Below are 6,765 nucleotides of genomic sequence, written 5' to 3'. Positions count from 1 at the left end.
AGAACCTGTGCAGGCGCCCTCAGGGACCACAGTCTCTGCTCCGGGTCTCCATGGAGGCGGTCGTCATGGCAGCAGGATGCGCCCAGCTCAGCGCCGCAGGGTGGGATGTGGGCGCCTGCACTGAGCGGGAGGAGCGACAGGCGTGTCACTCTGTTCTTCAGCGGTTCTACCCGCAGTTCTTCCCTGCCGATTCTTGAACACCTTCCAAACAGACGCCCCATTTCGCTAGCCGGGACAGAGTCCCTAAAGTGCTCGCGGGGAGCCCTCCGGATCATGCAGCTCCCGCCTAACAACGTAACTAGGGGAAAGATGGTATGAGTGGCTGTGGCCCAGCTTTCTGAAGGACCCGGATCGCTGCCTTTGGGGAGCCTCCAAGGCTCCTACCCGCTGCGGGATCCCTGTGCTCTGGTTTGCATAGTGTTGGCAAACTCATTTTCCTGAGCTCTTGTTTCCATCCAGTCTTCCCCTGCTGCAAAGCGCTCCAGGGCTCTGCAACTGTCTCCAGCAGAGCCTCACAAACTTTTTAGCTGCATTTTGGGTGATTCGTGCGCACTCTGGCGTTTGAGATTCTGTCTTCCAGCGCGGGCATTGGGAGATTTCAACATTCTGATTCCAACCCACCAGCTCCTGTCAAAAGCTTTCTCACTACCCAACCCCACTGTTCCATGTGCTCTATTGTGCACCCCCTTCAATTGTATGCCCATGTCTGTTCTGTTCTAAAGGGTCTAAAGTTGGCAAACAGTGGTCCCAAAGCAGACTGCAGTTGTATTTTGCTTAGCCCACATGGGCTTTTAAAAATTCCAATTCTTGGCCCTGGTTGGGTAGTTCAGTTAGAGCATCGTCCCAATACGCCAAGATTGTGGGTTCAATCCCGAGTCAGGACACATACAATAAGGTGACCGACGTTTTTACAATGAAAAGGAGGACAAAAATGAAGAAAACAATATTGTAAATAAAAAACATTTTATTCATTGTAACAATAATACACTATAATATGATAAATGCATAATAAAAACATTTGTAATATTTTGTTATAATTATGCTTACATGCCTATTAATTTTTAATAATAATTGTAAGAAAAAGTACTCATTTTCCATTGAATGAGTTTTTTTGTCAATGTATCATCTTGTAACAATATATTGGAAATATCTGAACAAGAAATATCCTTTATATTGAATTTTATGGCAAGTGCTGCAGCTAGAGTATCAACATTCAATCTTGATTTCTCACATCCAAAAATCATTAGCAATTGAAAAAACTCTTTCAACTGCTTCATTAGTTCCAAGGCAGCACAATGTAAATTGAACAAGAATAAATAAATTTTCACATGAACTATGTGCATTTTTGAAATGGCTGAATATTTCCACCCATCTTTTATCAATTTCGACGTTTTCAGAATTTAAATATACATTCAATCTTCTGATTTCTTCAAAGAGACAATAGTCTATTTTGATGTCTGGCATTTCTTTAGATAAAAACTCAAAACAAGATTCAATATCTGTCCAATATACTTGCGATGAAGTAAAAAAAACCCATTGAAAACTTATTTCCCGTGATGTTTGTTTCAGACCATTCTTCAATATATTGATTGAAAACATGTCTGGTAAAAATTCTGCACTTCTTTGATAAACTTTTCTGTTATGCCCAGATTTGATTCCTCTAAGTCTGACAATTTTCTTTTTATAATTAAAGGAAGAAATTTTTCTTCAAAATGAGATTTATATTGAAGGATAAAGTCATTCAAAATAAGACTAACTTCCATAGCTGAAATGTGTTCACCTTCAATCTTTTGAATCGTTTTGTGAAAAATAGGTGCTTGAGTATATACAAAATACATTAATATCTCAGATGTTTTATTATTGAAAAACAATTCCAGGATTTTAGGACATTTGTCTAAATTTTAAAAATATGAACGGAGAGGATCAAATAATTGTAGAACACGCTCTATAGCAGGTGTTAGAGCAAGCCATCTAACTTTTGAATATCCTAAAAGTTTTTTGTAGTAAATGTTTGCTTCTTCACAAAATTGTTTTAAAGTAGCAACACATGGTAAAATGGACTAAAATGCAACTAAATTGTAGTTATTATTACTTCTACATCAATCGGCATGGCACATGATGCTGTGTTAATTGCATTTGACAAAATATGTGCATTACAACCTATTCCTAGTATTTTCTTTTGGAGTAACTCTTGTAATTTTACATACACATTATTCATTCCTTTGCATCTTCACCCACCAAAATTTGTATTTGTATTATCAGCTGTTAGTGCAACAACTTTGGATTTCAAATTGTTTTCATTTATTACTCTGTATAGTAATCGAAATTCCTTTTTAAATTTATCATTGAAATGGCATTTTCTGTTTTTTTTTATTTTTCCATCCCTTAAATGAAATTTAAAATTAAAAATAAAATATAGAGGTACACGAACGATGCAAGCACATTAGGAACTAAAAATGTTACATCATGTTAGGCGAATTTTCTGGAAGCTAAATTAACAAAACTAATTATCAAACAAAACCACTAATTTGGAGTGATATTTGGGTGTATTTATCATTTTCTTTTTTTTTTAATAAAGATTTTATCTATTCATTATAGAGAGGGGAGAGAGAGAGAGAGAGAAGGGGGGAGGAGCAGAAAGCATCAACTCCCATATGTGCCTTGACCAGGCAAGCCCAGGGTTTTGAACCGGCAATCTCAGCGTTTCCAGGTTGACATTTTATCCACTGCACCACCACAGGTCAGGCTATTTATCATTTTCTAATTTAAAAATGTCTGTTTTATGCAATTATTCAATCAAAATGCCTTATTAATAGATATGGTTTGAGGTTAAATTTCCACTTTAAAACTTGAATTTCGGGAAAATACTTATAAATAAAATTATACATATTTGGAAATTATTAAATAGATAATGAACTAATAAAGTGTGAATTGTGCTTACCTGTCTATGATTGAATATTCACTGAGAAAGAAATAATTGTGAGTCTACAATGTCGTATGTGCCACGTCGTGTTTCAGTAAGAAATACACAAAGCCATTTGCGCGCTTGGTATATCATACGCTCTCTCAAGGTCTCCTGTGTGGAGTGCATGCGTCTCATATAATCGCGTCTCGCCACACTGTACTGATCCTTGACGAATCGTCATGTCAAATACAAATACATCACATCACACGCAATGGATTAACTCTGCATCAATCAAATACGGACATTTACAGATTAGTCTTCCAATATCAAAAAGGAGGACGTGCAGGAGGTCACTTTTCGAGGGAGGATGGAACTTACAAAAGAAGGACTGTCCTCCCTAAAGGAGGATGGTTGGCCACCTTACATACAAGAATCAACCAATGAATGCATAAATAAGTGGAAGAACAAATTGAAGTTTGTCTTTCTCAAATCAGTCAATAAATTTACATTTTTTTATTCTAATTTTTTTCTCCTCTTCTTCCTCCTCTTCTTCCCCACCTCCATTCTAGTCTTCATTTTTCTCCCCTTCCTCTACTTATTCCTCTTTTATTTTTTTTAAAGATTCTATTTATTGATTTTTAGTGAGAAGAGAGGGGAAAGGGAGCTGAAAGCATCAAACAGTAGTTGTTTCTCGTATGTGACTAGGCCAGGCAAGCCCAGGGTTTCAAACTGGCAACCTCAGCATTCCAAGTAGACATTTTATCCACTGCGCCACCAAAGGTTGGGCTACTTATTCCTCTTTAGAAATACCCAAAAATCTAACAAGATGGATTCATGTTTCAGCCTGGCACCAAAGGTTGGCATATCAATTTCCATAGTCCCCAGCAATTCCTATTTTCTCACATTATCTGGGTCTGTGCATACATTTGATTTCATGATACCTTCCTTATGCTACCTTCCCACCTGGAATGCCCTTCCTACTCTCCTCTCATGGGCAAAATTCATCCTCCAAGAACAAGTTAAGGCTGGCTTATTTATGTCTTTCTAGCCAGCTACTCACAACCATTCCTGGCTCTTCCAAACACACAGACTAGCTGTGACTGCTAACTTTGGACTGTCTGGTGCTACAGTATTTCCCGCTTTATCTGTGATTTCATTTTTCATGGTTCCAGTTAGCTGCCATTGACTGTGGTCCCAAAATATTAAATGGAAAGTTCTGAAAATAAACTACTCACAGTTTTAAATTGTGCACCATTCTGAGTAGCACGAAGAAGTCTTGCACTGTCCTCCTTCCTGCCCACACTATCTGTGTACGCTACCCACCCCTTAGTCATATACTGGCCATCTCTGTTATGAGATTGGTTATCAGAGAGAGAGAGAGACCATATTCACTCTGTTCCTAATTTATAAGTTAAACTTTATCATAGCTATATATGTGTAGGAAAAAACAGTATGTATAAGGTTTGGTACTATCTGAGGTTTCAGGCATCCACTGGAGGGATCTCAAAATGTAATCCCTGCAGATAAGGGGGCACTACTATATATTGTATTGTATATTCTAGTTCATATCTTTTTACTGATTTTTTTTCCATTGGTTGATTTTTTTTTTCTTTTTACACAGACAGAGAGAGTCAGAGAGAGGGATAGATAGGGACAGACAGACAGGAACGGAGAGAGATGAGAAGCATCAATCATCAGTTTTTCGTTGGGACACCTTAGTTGTTCATTGATTGCTTTCTCATATGTGCCTTGACCGTGGGCCTTCAGCAGACCGAGTAACCCCTTGCTCAAGCCAGAGACCTTGGGTCCAAGCTGGTGAGCTTTGCTCAAACCAGATGAGCCCGTGCTCAAGCTGGCAACCTCAGGGTCTCAAACCTGGGTCCTTCCACATCCCAGTCCAACACTCTATCCACTGCGCCACCACCTGGTCAGGCTCATTGGTTGATTCTTGTATGTTCCTGACCAGGGATAAAACCTGCAATCTAGCATATTGGGACGATGCTGTAACCAACTGAGCTACCTGGCCAAGGAACTTAAGTACATGTCTTGGTAAACATATGGATGCTTTTCTCTTGACTATATATTGAGGAATGAAATCACTGTATCAGAGCTGTGGTGGCTTTATAATGTGCCAACTTAGTATGAACTACATTTCCCAGAAATCTCTTCCATGTATGTTTCCGATTAGGGTGAACTACAACAGACATTTTGCATGAGATTGAAGGGTAGAAGAAAAGCAGTGACTATATTGGGTTTTACACTTGCAAGGTCTAGGCAGGAGCTTTGTAGCCCATGGACTTTGTTGCTGATCTGCTGGCTCACCTCACTGACATTGGGGTAGCACCCAGGCCTGCAACTGCTCCACTTTGCCCTGGATCCTCCTTCACCACCTCTAACTCCTGGACCAGATAGGAAAGGGCACCAGTTTCTCCAGCATGACACCCACATCTTCATGTTTGGAAGCAGGGGAGACAAATGCGTTCCAGTTTGTCCTCAAGGGTCCCAGCTTGTACTCATGGATTCCAACTCATCCTTTCTCTTTCCCACTTTATATTCATCTTCCCTACCCAACTGCCTGACCTATGAACTATTATTTATAATCTTTTTAATGTTTATTAATTTTAGAGGAAGGGAGAGAGCAGAAGGGAGACAGAACATCTGTTCTTGTTTGTGCCCTGACAAGGGATCAAACCAACAACTTCTATACTTCGGGACGATGCTTTAACCAGCTGAGCTATCTGGCCAGGGCCTGACCTGTGAACTTAAAGCTCCAGTATCAGATGCAAAACATGAGCCTTACAGAGCCTACTTAGCCAAAGTCAAATCCCTGTAACAAATCCTTTCTGCTTCTCTGATTGAACTGATACAATAACATAGGCATATGTTTAGTTTTATATGAAACTGTCAAACTTTTCTAAAATGGTTGTATTCACACTGCCATCAGCAGAGTATGAGAGTTCTAGTTGCTTCACATCCTCATTAATATAAAAATTAACAATTAATTTTGTGAAAACATACCACCACAAGTAAAAGCAGGCCAATGAGCCACCAGTCTTCAATGTCTGCTCTGAACCATGTGCTTGTAGGGGACAATTTCACAACATCTATCAAGATTACAAATGTAGCCTGACCAGGAGGTGGCGCAGTGGATAGAGCATTGGACTGGGATGCAGAGGACCCAGGTTCGAGACCCCGAGGTCGCCAGATTGAGTGCGGGCTCATCTGGTTTGAGCAAAAAGCCCACCAGCTTGAACCCAAGGTTGCTGGCTCCAGCAAGGGGTTACTCGGTCTGCTGAAGGCCCGCGGTCAAGGCACATATGAGAAAGCAATCAATGAACAGCTAAGGTGTTGCAACGCACAATGAAAAACTAATGACTGATGCTTCTCATCTCTCTCCGTTCCTGTCTGTCTGTCCCTGTCTATCCCTCTCTCTCTCTGAAAAAAAAAAAAAAGATTACAAATGTAGGCCCTGGCTGGTTGGCTCAGTGGTAGAGTGTTGGCCTGGTGTGCAGGAGTCCCAGGTTCGATTCCCGGCCAGGGCACACAGGAGAAGCACCCATCTGCTTCTCCACCCCTCCCCCTCTCCTTCCTCTCTGTCTCTCTCTTCCCCTCCCACAGCCAAGGCTCCATTGGAGCAAAGTTGGCCCGGGTGCTGAGGATGGCTCCATGGCCTCTGCCTCAGGCGCTAGAATGGCTCTGGTCGCAACAGAGCAACGCCCCAGATGGGCAGAGCATCGCCTCCTGGTGGGCATGCCAAGTGGATCCGGGTCGGTCGGGCGCATGCAGGAATCTATCTGACTGCCTCCCTGTTTCCAACTTCAGAAAAATTAAAATTAAAATTAAATTAAATTTTAAAAAAA

The sequence above is a fragment of the Saccopteryx leptura genome, chromosome 5, assembly GCF_036850995.1.
Source record: "Saccopteryx leptura isolate mSacLep1 chromosome 5, mSacLep1_pri_phased_curated, whole genome shotgun sequence".
Lineage (NCBI taxonomy): Eukaryota > Metazoa > Chordata > Mammalia > Chiroptera > Emballonuridae > Saccopteryx > Saccopteryx leptura.
This window is presented reverse-complemented; position numbering follows the sequence as displayed.